The sequence below is a fragment of the Calypte anna genome, chromosome 3 (assembly GCF_003957555.1).
Source record: "Calypte anna isolate BGI_N300 chromosome 3, bCalAnn1_v1.p, whole genome shotgun sequence".
Lineage (NCBI taxonomy): Eukaryota > Metazoa > Chordata > Aves > Apodiformes > Trochilidae > Calypte > Calypte anna.
This window is the reverse complement of record NC_044246.1, coordinates 87477425-87491567: the sequence shown is the minus strand read 5'-3', so window position 1 is coordinate 87491567 and position 14143 is coordinate 87477425. Positions and strand designations below refer to the sequence as shown.

The 14143-nt window shown below is 35.1% G+C and overlaps 1 protein-coding gene across 1 annotated transcript in view; it reads left to right on the top strand.

Moving 5' to 3' along the window:
• Window positions 1–14143, top strand: part of ADGRB3 (adhesion G protein-coupled receptor B3) — a 430423-nt gene that overhangs the window by 158877 nt on the left and 257403 nt on the right. The gene's annotated exons all lie outside the window — the stretch shown is intronic.

Here is a 14143-nt window from a genome sequence, read left to right as displayed (position 1 = left end):
AAGATTCTTAACTGCTTTTTTACACTTGATCTAAATTTAGAAATGTTCATTTCTTAACAGCCTTATGGGGTGGCATGAACAGGGTTTAGAGTTGCTTATCATTTAGTTATTGAGTTTAATCTGTATATGCTCAATGTAATTATGATTCTTGGATTATATATATTATATATATAGTGGTTATATATATATGTATACATTATAACCATGATGATGATTTTTTTTTCACAATATAAAGTTGCTATTTTTATTATAAATAAGACTAATGTAGAAAGTCATAATTTACTTTTAATGTAAATCCTAGTGCACTTGAGTAGATTCAATGAAGTTGTTCTCATTTCTGTTATTACAAAATCATACAGTGATGCAGTTTCTGGAATAACTAGGTTTTTTTCTTCATGAGACAGACAAACAATATTTGAGGATGAATTAAATGCTTAACTCAGGGTTTTAGTTTTATTTTCAGTGAGGTTTTTTAAGTAGAACTCAAATTCAAACTTTATACTATAACAACAACAACAAAAGCTATTTCAGCTTTTACAAAATGCTATTCCTCTTGCTTTCTCCTTTCTTCTATTTTTTCTGAGATTCTTAACTTAATTCAGGTTAATCAATCAGTCTGGCCTTGGAATGGTTTTCTTATGAAATAAGCTCTTTATATGAAAAATATCACCTACTGTCCACTGGAATGCACTGCTTCAGTTCTGGGTTAGGTTCAATGTTTACCTGTGCATTTGCTGCATATCAGTACAGTGAAATGATATAATCACCTGCAATGTTTTTTGACATTTTTATTCTAACTAATGTTAGTTAGCTTAAAGATGATAGAAAACAGTGATGTAAAGAAAACCCTATATATATCTATGCACACATAAACCATACTATAATTTTAGTTAAGCAGAGCAGTTAAATAACAGTACCTTGGCTCATATACAGTAAGGTGTATAGGTGTATATATACATATATATATGGATTAAGTTCAGATACAGTGAAAGCAGGAGCCCTGATGATTATATTATTCACTGTCCTCCATGTGTCCTCCTGCAAAACTCATCAGACACGTATATGTAAGTGCTTTCTTTCCTACCAAAGAAATGGTTTTCTTTTTTGACACTTTTTTTTCTTTTTTTTTTTTTTTCTTGGCTGACATTCTTTAGATACTGTCTAGTTAAGAACTGTAAAACTGTTTTTCCTGATGCCCTGAAGCTTTCAGCAATGTCCTTTCTGTTACTTCAAATTCTGTGTCCTACAATTAACTTTGCAAGTTTTCTAATGCATCTGAGAGGATCTACACTTTGCAGAGGACATAAGAAAGAGCTCCTTCCCAACAATTTACACTCTGAAGTAGCAGTGTTTACACAGACTCTTTACAACTTGGCCAGATACTCAGTGTTTCCATATTTTTATTTAGAACACCTAATATTTGTTTGACTACCAGAGTTAGGAGCTAAATGGCCACAGAAATATTACACCTTTCCAAGTTCTGGATCTATATCTGGTTTGTGAAACCTCTATGGAAGACAAAATACCAGCTATGAGATTTGTCTTCCCTCTCAGAAGAAGTAGTTATCCCTAGGGCTAGCAAGAATTACTTAATTTAACAATTTACATCTTATTTATGTATTTCAAACATCATCTTCTTTTCAGAGTAATATTCATCTGCTTCCTGATTGCTACAAGCATTTGTCTAGAAAAGCACCAGTAGTCCAGTGATCACATATAATAACTTTTCTCTCCACATGTGCTTTATCATTTTTAAACAATTGTTGAATAATAAATAGATTTTTTTTAGCAAAGTGCCCAAGTCCTGCCACAGAAACATAACAAAGGTATAGTGATTGACATTCCTAACTTCACTTTAGTAATTATTCAGTAATTATTTAGTAATATACTGTAAATATACAGTAAATATACTGTAATTATTCATGTAAATAAGAATGATTGGCCTTCAGGTAAGAAGAAAACAGCAGAGATGAACAAGTGCAACAAAAGGTGTTCTCTAAACTGGCACTTCTCTCTTAGTCTTTGTACTGTCCCATTTTTAACATTGGGGAGAACTTACTGTCATTACCTTTTAAAAGACTGCCACATGTGAGTAAATCCAAGCTGATCTCATTGTGAATAAGGATTTAATGAAATCACACTTCTAATTAGTTGTAATAATTCCTGTAATCTCAGGGATTAAAGGTATGGATATACACATAATATGCATGGTCTAACAGAACATGAAGATGGGACCTGAACAAAATCATAGCTTATAGTTCTGGTTCTGCCAGTCTTATGTGTTGCTCACAACCACAAGAATTAATCTGTATGTGAGCATTTCTGCTCAAGCAGCAGTTGTACACATATTTACTTCCATTATTTCATGACTTTTGATTTACACCAGTAGAGGTGAAAGTATTGCCATTTATAGATGATGTTGTTCTGATTTTCACTGTTAAAAACACAACATGAAGCAGAACAAAATTTGTCTATTATTTTGATAATTTAAAGAATATTTGAAATGTACTATATAGAATGATGAAAATTAGATATAAAATTATATGTAAATGCTGACCATGATTAACAATATAGGGGATTGTATGTTAGCATTAATGATTTTTTTTTTTTGACAGAATCTGTTACATAAAAAATTACTTCTTCATATCTAGTGGGAACTTGTAATGACTTTTTAAAACTATGAATTACGTGCAAGTAAGAAATGGGAACATCTGTTCTATGGCCTAAACTCTCTACATGTGCTGTCATGTGGCACCAAGCCCTTTTCCCAGAGGTAGATCTGTGCACCCAGACTATCGTTTTGAGATATTTTACATATGTTAGTATGTGGGCATTTGTATAACCATGTCTTGCATCAATGGGTTCTGCAGTAATCTTGGGAAATAAACTGCTCTGACTGCAGCTATAACTACCTCAGGGCTCCAGAGTCAGTTCTGCCACAGAGCACTCCAGTTCAGTCAGGCTTTGCAGACCCATTGCTGCAGCACTTTCAAAACCTTCAATAAAACTAATGGAACGTTACTTTTGAAACCTAGGAATCCTTGAATAGATTTTAGTGGAGCTTGCTACTTATATATCAAGCAAACAGTGGTTTTCAAAGCTCAGAATTGTATTCTTATTTGCCAAAATCTGTTTCTAATGTAAGATCTTAGTATTTAGAAGTGTGTTTGCTCTGAGATCGGAATGAATACCACCTTGAAGTTAACTGGGAAATAGACTTTTTTTTTTTTTTTTTTTTTTTTAATATATAGATCCTGGAAAATATCAAAAGTATTTCACAAGATCAGTACATAATGAGTAGTCTCAGTATTAGGCCTAAAGCTAGGCTTCCTTTTCTCTAGTCTTCTGAAAACTGGTATCTTGTGAGCATCAACATTAGCTTTGCAGGCTGCCTAAGATATTTTTGTTGACCAGATTGAAGCAAGTGCTACGTGCTGTATAATTTTTGTGGTCAACACAGACAGTGTTTTTTTTCCAAATTTTCTGAATTCAAAATCTCTTCTGCCTTGTTCCATTTTTTAAGTTAACTGTTAACCACGTAACAGAAGGTGAAATATGTCTAGTCTGGTAATTGTGGTAGTAGTGTTGGATGCATGGTAATTGAAGTACAGAAGCAAAGCAATATTTGTTAGTAGCAGTAATAAAATGACCTAGAGCTTTGAAGTTCAGTGTTTATTCTTCAAAACTGAAAACTTGTGTGCCCAAAATCTGCCTATTTTCCCCCACTACTTTAGCTTTTGTAAAAAAAAATGCATCATTTCCATCCACAAACACTTCCTCTAATCCTCAGTACTCACTGTTCTTTATTTTCAGCTTACAATGCATATTGGCCAGCTGTGACTAGATGTACTGCTTTTATAGTTCTGATTCTGATTCCTGATTGTATAATCAGTACACATACTATTAAGTCTCTAGTAATTTATTGATTAAGAATTTGCTTACTATAAATATTCCATTATACATGCTTACAATAGACTTTGAGAACATCTTTCAGGTAACTAGTCATTAGAAGATTTTCAGAGAGACAACACATGAGAGGTGAAAGTATAATATGAAGCAAATTATTATTATTTTTAATATCTTTGTACAAAATACATATTTGGAACTATTTTAAGGAGTTCCCTAGTGAGCCCATTCCAGCCCTTTCTAAGCAGCAGAGTAGAGGCAATGAGAGAGATTGATAGTGTGTCTGTGGGCAGATGTGCAGGTAGCTCTGGAGTATCACAAACTCTGTAGTTCTAAATCAGGACTAAATATCCTCACTGAAAAAAATCCCTGCTTGCGGTCTCCAGATATTCATTTATGTTGATTATTGGTATAATTTCTTCAAATGATGGACCCTGGTGAGCTAAAATAGATTTTAGGTTTAATCACATAGCATATTATGCTGCTAATCTGAAATAAGTTACATGAGAAGTATCTTGTGGAGCCATCAGGGTGGTTTTTAAAGATCCTTATTATTGTCAACTTAAGGGGAAGCAGCCCCAACTCTTCACAGGGTACATTTCCATTAATCATTCTGAAGGTCAAAAAGCACAGATGGTTGCTGTAATATTTGCAGGAGTTGCATGAGAATTTTAAAAGAAGTGTTTCAAGTGTTTGACATCATGTAGGGATGTAGAAACAATATGGCTATTAAAATATGGCTATTAAAATATGGCTTATTGATGAAAGGCAGGCATGCCCTTACACCTTGGAGGATGATACTACTTGAGTAGTATTGTCACCATCGTTCTGCCTGATATGAGTATCAGTCATGTTGACTAGATTGCTTCTTATGCTTTCATATGTTTTATGCTTTCTAATCTAAACAAAGACCTAGTCCAGGGGACACTGTTATGATTGAGTAGAAATTTCTGTCACAGTTACAGAACAGTATTTTTAAATGCTATAAATTTTAAAATATTTTAGTATAAATATACATAATTAAAAAAACCTAAAAAACAAAACAACAAAAAAACCAAAGCATACCAAAGGCTCTCAGAGTAATCTGTGTATTTTGCAGACCTATAGAGCATCTTAATTATAGTCTCACTAATTCTAATGGATCCATTTTTGCAACTCAGTGCAGTGCTGGTTTTTCGTGCTCAGAATAGTACATTATGATCAGATAGGTGATGCTCATCAAATACATCCACTCCTAAGTTAATCTTTCTGCTAAAAATTTTTCTATGTTTACATTAGTTATTTGATCTGGTTTTAAAGAGGAGAGAAACATTGAACCTCTGCTGTTCTTCAGTGCTGGCTTCAGAGTGAATTTCCCAAGAGATGGTTGACAAACTGTTGATTGCTTAGCTGAGATCTACAGTTGAACAGTTCATTTACTTTTATAAAGGCATTGCACAGACAATACGTGTCAAATAAGCCAACAATGCGGTCCTCTCTGGCACTGTGGGCCATAGAGTTAGAAATGATGTACTAGCAGCTGGGTGGATTACGCAGTAAGAGTGAAGGAGAACACTGACTATTACATTTAGTGTGACACCTGAGTCTTTAAAACCATTAAGTGAATTGCTGAGTCTGGAAAAAGAGAATGTGAGAGACCTAGAAAAGTGTGCTTTTATGAAACCAAGTGAAAACATCTAATGGATTTTCAAAAAATCCTGAAAGATATATGTGTGGTTTTCATTGACACTTTTTGGGTTAATCTCTTACCTGCTTTCCTACTTAAAATACCATGTCTGTATTTCTTAAGGAAGGTTTTAATTGTTGTGAAAATATGTGAGGTTTAAATTTTGAATCACTCATCATTCTTTATTTTGTGTGATCTTTTTCCATTAAGGTAGTCCTATTGACTAGAGAACAGTTGTTTTAAGGCCATGGAACAAAAGCACAATTTATCAAGAGAGGTAGTTAAAGCCCTATCCCTGGAGATATTCAAGGTGAGGCTCAATAAGGCTCTTAGCAACCTGATCTAGTTGAGGATGACCCTGGTTACTGCAGAGGGGTTGGACTAGGTGACCTTTAGAGCTCCCTTCCAACCCAAACCATTCTATGATTCTATGATTCTATATCACCATAAGAGTTCAGACCTTTTAAGAGGTTCCAAGACCATTCTGGAATCCATTGCAACACTATACCTGTCAGGGAGTTGTGCTATACACACATCTTCTAGGCTGAACTGGGTGGAATAGTATGTTTGAAATGGCTTGAATGTGATTTTCAACCTGCCAGTGCTGGTGCTTGCAAGCAGGCTATATAAATCTCAGCTCAGAGTACATCTGTGGTATCAGAGAAGACCTTCTAGACCATGTCCTCAGCTGATAGAATTTGGCATGGCTGGGTGGAACCAGCCCAAATTACAACAGCCAAGACTCTTCCTCTCCTCTCCTCTCCTCTCCTCTCCTCTCCTCTCCTCTCCTCTCCTCTCCTCTCCTCTCCTCTCCTCTCCTCTCCTCTCCTCTCCTCTCCTCTCCTCGTCTCCTCACCCTTTCCCTCCCCTCTCCTCCTTTGTAGAAACAATTTAGGAGTATTAAACAAGGACAGGAAAATGCTCTTAAACAGCTATGCAGTATCATTTAGCTTCACCTAGAAGCTTTTCCATTCTAAATAAACACCCCACATTTAGTTTACAAGTGCTTAGGGAGTAGAGTTTGCAATACATATTATTTAAAACATTAATTCTTTTTCTTGCCTCTCATACAGCTTCAGAATATTTCACAGACTTTTCTTAGATAATCCATCTCAATTTTTAATGAATGCTGCAATCATTTAGAAATGATTAGGCAACTGTCTAAAACAATGTCTGCAGTGAGGAGTTACAAGGCAAGGAAGTAGTCTAGATGTCCTTGTGAAACCTGCTTTCTACAATTACCCTTACTTACTTTTCAATGTTTCTAGAATAGAAAGAAAATGAAGTTATTTTATTCCAGAATAGCTCAGAAAATTACAGTTTATCCTCAGTCATCTTCTGTTGAGTTGCACAGAGCAATAAAGAGGCACATGCTAGCCTGTGTCTAATATTCAGGTAGCTTGCTGCAGTGTTCAGTAAGAAGAGATTGTTTATATAAAACTGCTACAATTCTGAAAGAACTACTGCACTGGCTAGCAATATCAATAGTTCAATTCAGTAAATATATGAAAAAAAGCAAAATACTTAATGGAGAAATAAAAGAGTATGGAATGTAAAAACCCAATGAAAATACAAAGTATTATTATGATGCTATGATTTAATTTTTTAAAGGCTACACATGAATAAGTCATTAGAGTAGAAACACTAGAATTATGACAATGCTACAAGAGAATTCATTTAGGGTTTTTCACTTAAAAAGCAAAAATAAATTAAGGTAATCCCCTGTGTTTTCATTCTTTAATGGGTTATTACACCCATGAATCTCTTGAGAGCAATAGGGATTATGAGGGAATGATACATGGCTGAATTTGGAGAATTTTAATGTTAAACTCGATAATGTAAATTTTCTGTATCAGTTTTATTCGTTTCACTTGAATACAAAGATTTGGGTATAGATTGTTAGGGAAATATTTGAATAGGAAAAGTGTGAACTATAGAGCATCTTCTGAATACTGGCCATGATAATTTACAAAACACGTCAGATTTAGTAGAGATATAAATGGGTAAAGTGACAGTCTGGGCTTTCATTCACAGGGACACACACACATACAAACAGAGCCCTTATGCTCTTTGCTTTCTTATAATGCTACAAAGCACATGTGGAAATACTCTATCTGCTGTGGTGACATTTTACATTCATTTTGAACAGGTATGATTCATTTCACTAGATTCTCATGCTCCTGCCTAGGTGTAAGATGATAAGCAATTTGCACCAAGTAAAGCAGGTAATAGAGCTTGCAGTTTCAGCATTCTGTGCACATGCAAAGTGAATAAATATTACATCTTTATGATATTCTTCACTGTCCAAATCTGTAACCGTGAATAAATACTTTCAGATCCCACTGAAGATAATAGCAGGTGAAGGGAGTTACTGCAGAGATGCACAGAGAGACAACAGATTCCATTGCCATGAGAAAGTCTATCTCATCAGGATTTGTGCTGTAATTTATGTTTTAATTCAGTAATATCTCATTTTTTATGTCAGTAAAAATAGCAGCAAAAGTATTAATCCAACATTATTTCATAGGAGCAAATGGGTCTCCCTTGAGACAAACACAAACTAATTACCTGTGTACAATATGTTGACTGTTTAGAATACATAATTATTTTTCATAATTTTCTGAAAGATGAGAATGCACATGTATATGTATTAGTATATATCTGAGTATGAGAGAAGGGAAATCTTGTATCTAATTTACTACAAATGTTAACCTTTTTCTTTTACCTGAAAAATTGCAAGGGTATACTATAATAAAAAAAAAAATTACTTTGTTAGTGCAAATACTATTGCCTTTCATATTTCCACTACTATTAGAATCTTTTCCATGTTTTCATGAGTAACAGGACAGCTTTAAAGACTGTGTTAATGAATACAGCTCAGTTCAGATCTTAATTCACTCCAGTGAAAGAAATTATTTCATTCACTTTGAAACTGGTCAAAGCTCTTCTATACTGTTTTGGGGAGCCAAAAGAGGACTTATTATGGGACCAGGTTCTACATAGGAAGTAAGCAAAGACTTTTTTAAGAACGTTTTCCACGTTTCCTAAGAGGAGGTTCCCATGGAAATCTAATTCAGCTAATAGCTATGTCACCATTTTGGCAACTTGCCTGCCTGTTGAGGAAATCTCATTTTAAGGGGTTCCCATAGAAAGCCATAGCTTAAGCCTCTACTGCAGTGACGATATTCACTGATGCCCTGCAGCTCTGTGTCCTGACAATGCAACATTTGAGAACAGGTTCTTCCTTGTGGGTCCTGGGTACCTTGCTACTGTGAAGCAGGGATGGAGACAGGGAAGGGAGTATGCCTGGGATTTTCTCTTTTCTCATGGGGTTTACTGTAAAGGGGGAAAAAAAAATGGTAGCTCATGTTTTATTTGGTTCTTTTTTCTTTTTTTTTTCTTTTTTTTTCCTTTTCTTTTCTTTTTTTTTTTTTTTTAATCAAGACCTACAGAAGAAGAACTGAAGAAAAAGCAAACAAAACCCCTCAGTCCTTTGAATGTAATGATTTGTTTTATTTTTTAATATATGGGAGGTAATTTTATCATGAAAAAGAAAGTTCCAGCTTTTTGCCAGCTGCACTTCAAAATTGTGCTTGAAGTCAACACACATTCTGCCATCTAGTGACCAGAAGAAATTGTACTGACCAGCTGGAATTGTGACAAGAGACCCCAAGTGCTGCTACTACTGCATATTGCACCCGTATCTTTATGGGAGAAAATGTAAAACAGGCTATGAAGACAGGAAATGGTCTGAAAATGGTTTTCAGGGTCCTGAAAATCAGATCTATTGTGGTCAGTATTGAACTACTGAAGTAGTTCAGTTCCAAAATTAATGGAAACAGACCGGTTCTTTATATGTATAGCCCTCTTCTTTCTTCCTTTTCTCCTCTGCATCCCCTTCTTCACCTTCACCTGGGACAAACATAATCATTTTGCAAACTTTCTGTGAAAAACATGGCACAGAGAGAATGTTATGTTACTTAACATGAGACAGTTGGCATTAATGCACATTCTGGCCACAAGTCCTTTAATATTCATTCTGTAGTCAAGAGTAATTGAAAACACTCATTTGACTATCTACAGTTCAGGAGTGGGTAGGATGGTGTGACGTACACTGCTGGAGTGCTGGGGGTGAGAGAAGTAAATGACAGTCACTTTTGGGAATCAATTGCCTCTTCCTGCTATTAATGTTCTGATCAGCCTGCAGGGAGCTGCCCACCATCTTACCTTCCAGGCAGTTCAGTAGAAGCTGAGGATGCTCGGCAACTCACAGAGGTTGATTTCATTTTACACAGCCTGAAAGAGTACCCCTAAAGGTCTCGGAATCAGTATTTTTAGTTCAATGGTTCATTCATACTCTTGTCACCAAGTGTTATGCTGAAAAGGGCTTTTTTTCACAAGTGCCAGTGGGTTTCACATTAGTACTAGTACAATCCATACTAGATGGTAAAACTATAAGCAGATCTGTACATATATATTGTGATGTTTCCATGAGATGTGACATAAAAATAACGGTAAGAGCCAAACCAACATGGTATATGATGCCAGTTGATGATTAGGATATATATATGTAACAGACTTACAAATATTATTAAACAGTCTAGGCATAAAATCCGTTTGGCATGTACCATAATGTTAATGATTATCCATTTCTAAAAAATCAAGGACTTGATTTTTGGCTGGTGAGTAGAACCTTGCAAAGCTGGTATTTCTCTTTTGTATTGCTCAGTCTTCCTACTTTGCATTTTTATACTGTTAACAGATGTTTTTTTCTCTTTGTTCCTACAGAGAGCACATGGCACCTCTCTTCTCTTCTAAAAACGTACACCTACATTGTCCACAAGATCTTAGCTTCTTCTTTAAAAACTAAAAAGGTTACTCAATAGGAATAAAAGATCCCATAACATAATGTAAAAATAAAGGTAAAGCAAATTGGACACAGATAAAAGTTGTAAATAATGCTTAACTATAAACTTGGAATTTCAGAAATCATTGGGCTTTTTTCACTTCTAGAAGGCATGGAACTATATTACATGCTGCAGAGTTATATGTAAAATGAATTGATAAACCACATGCATATTCAGACATAGACATTGCTAAAATACTTTGAAGTATTGATGCATTGTATACAGCTGAGGATGGAAACAGTACTTATCCCACTGCAGGAAACTATGTCCATAGACATGAAAGGACCTCTGACAGCAGAATATATTATTTTATCAGATAATTAACCTCAGATTTTCTACCCTAAATACCCAGAGTATGTTGTAACTGTTTTAAGTCACTGTCTAGTTAAAATGATCCATTCAGGATTCCCCACAACTCTATTTGTTACTTAATTTTGAGGTATTTCTTTGAGTTTTCTTCTCATGCAGATACGTTGTAGCATTAACAGTGTAATAACAAGTGTTAAACCTGTCATGTCTCCAGGCCAATCTTAGGGTCACATTGGCAATTTCTGCATCAAGCCATGTATCTGTCCTCTGCTGAAAAGATTCATTGTCCCTTTTTATTTAATGAAACAATCTGATTAATATCAGTGTTTGAGATAAAAGAAGAGAAGGACTGTTGTTGTTTCACTCAAGGTAAATTAAGACATGCATCACCAAAAAATTCAGTTGAGAAAATGATATCCACTGAAATACCTTCTTCTACATTAGAAAATGTATTTTCAGTAGCAAGAACTAGGTAAGAAGAGAGAGAATGATAAAAATTCCTTTGCTCAGAATCTCAGTTAAAACATCCAATGTTATATCTGAGACATCAGGTCTTGAATCATTCTTTACCTGGCAGGGTACCTCCATGCCAGATACCATCTAAAGCAAGATGGTCCCTATCACCTTTCCCACACAAACAGGTCCTTGAAACTATTGTGCCATTTAGTCACACTACAGGCTGGCTTGGGTTAAAATGCTTTCCCAGCCCAGAAAGCATTTAAATACCTTTCTGTGAAGTACTAGAGGAAACCAATGTGTAACTGTTTCATCTTTTACTTTTGTTATTTAGCTAAAATCTGAAAACTAAGAAAAGTTTTATTCTCTGCAGCTTATTGCATTGTAAATTATGGCAGTCACTTAAGTAAGGCATTTTATTGTAAAATGCTTAATAAAAAGTACATTACTGTTGAGTGTCCTAGATTAAACAAATTTGACATCATTGTTTGTACTTATAAGGAGAAACCAGGCACTTCTGATCCCATTACAAAAATGTATTTGACCCTTTCTTTTCTTTTCTTATGAGGCCTGAATTTTAATGAGGCCTTAAAGTCCTCACCCACGGCAGTACACTGCATTTCCTGTTACTGCTTTTGTTCTCATGCAACATTTGGTTAAATACTTCAGCTGAGTATGAAAATGAGAGAAGTCTGGTTATTTTTATCTTTGTTATGAAACATTTATCTTTGCTATACATTTAGATATTCACTACATAAATGCTTAATACATCAAAGGGAGATTAGTCGAAAAGTGCATCTCAAAGACCATCAGCAATATCTGAGATGAATTGAATGAGCAAATTAAAAATGTGTTGTCACTAAGTGGAAAGAAAAAAAAAAATCAGGTCATGAATAGATCCTGTATCAGTGAGCTGTGTTTTATTTTACTTGGTGATATTCCACATTATGATAAACCACAATCGAGAAAACTGATCTCCCAGACTTTCCTTTGCCTCTTCACCAGAGGTCTGTGTCCTGCGGGATGCTGCATGTGCCTGTGCCCAGCACAGGGTGCTGTGGGACTGGGACTGGAGCATTCACCACCATGCTGTGTGCCTTGGGAAAGCCTTGCTCTAGTAAAGGTCTCCCATTATTGCACTCTGTAATGCAAGAAATAGAATTAAGTCTTCTCTCAGAATGGTGCTGTATTCTCTATATTTCCTGAAGAGAAGGCAGCACAGAGGCAGGAAACACAGAGCAAATGTGCCTTTCTTCCACAGCCTCTTCAGGGGAAAAGCTATGCAAAGTCTTGTCCTTCACCACACTGTTAATTACAGTTTAAATGGTAATCTATGCTGCACCTTTTAAAACCTGTAGAAGTATCATTCTGATCTTAATTTGCATTAGAATATTGATTGCAAAACTTTCAGTATAGTAAGAGATTTCCCACAGACTAAAAATCTACCTGAAACTAGAGTAGTTGTAGCAGAGGTATATTTTGTATAAAGCTATTAACAGTGTTTTATAGCACAGATATGTATGTATACACATACATGTATGCATTATATAAATGTATGTGCATATATATATGCATATAAATTATCTTTGGCATGTATTTTTAGGATGTTTAAAAGATATTGAAACAATTCTCAAATTATATTTTATTAATTAATTTTTCAAATATTCTCTTTAGAATGCAAACTGTATTGCTGTTCTCAAGTGCATAATTAAATTTATATTTTAAGTGATGCCATTAATTTTTAATAAAAGAAATATTGATTTGGAGAAATATATTAATAATTTACTAGAAAGTAATAAAGCCACCTCTATCTGCTGACTGACCTCTTAAAATATGTATTTGGCTTTTATTGTTTCTTTAAATAGAAATATTTAATTTAACTTCTTTTTCATGTTTTACCAAAATGATGTGTTTGGAAAAGAATATTTATTGGTAGCATTTTCATCTTATGTAATGTTTTGCACCTTTTGAGGCAGGAAGGTAAGTTTTCAATCTTCATGACTTTACAAACTGGGGAGAGTTTTGAAATTTGCATTTGCAAGATAACCTTCCAGCAGAAAGATATTTTTCAATGTTTGTATTTCTAGAGCTTTAGACACCTTCTCCCTCATCAGAAGCTTCATGTGGCTGTAGTTGAAGCAGTTGCAATGTCAACCCATGGTTCCCAGCACACGCTTCCTAAATTAAGAGTCCCAGCTGAAACTGAGTATGGAGCACGAAGCTTCACACAGCTGTGTGTGCCTGGGAGAGCCAGAGGCAACTGTGGTGAAAGCACAGCTGCCCCCCTCTACGTGCAAGGATCCCTCCACTTTTCATCACAAAAACAAAATAAAAAAATGGACTGTGAGGTAGAAGGCCAGGAGGTTTGGGCAGGACCACAGAGGGAAAATTACAGCAGTGATAGGATAAAAAAGTGAAATGCTCTTTGTCTCCCATGGTCTGAGCCTTTATGTCATTTATTTTTAAGTAGATTTCTCCATTAAAATTAATGGGGATTTCTTCTTAAATACTGAGGGCAAGATATAATCTGTAGTTTTTACAACTGAGAGGCTTCAGAAACAAAGCCATTCACAAGCACTTGTTCTGCTGGATTCAGCCTAAAAATTAAAAAGTTCATTGGCTAAATTATTATTATTTTGCATTTTCGACCATTCCCAAAGATGTCACGTTATCATTGGCGAAGGCTTGGCAGCCTAAAGATGAGTGCAGAAATAGAAGTCCTCTGGAAGAGCATCAGGCTCTGCTGTAGAACAGCACTGTCACAATCATTTTCTGGTGTGGTTTGCACTGATTCAAAACACAGGAGTAAAATGTCTGCATTTGAGTAACTGTTTTTGTCCCATGTCATACAGCTGATTTATGGTGTGTGTCAATACACTGAATGTTGGTTCATACGATA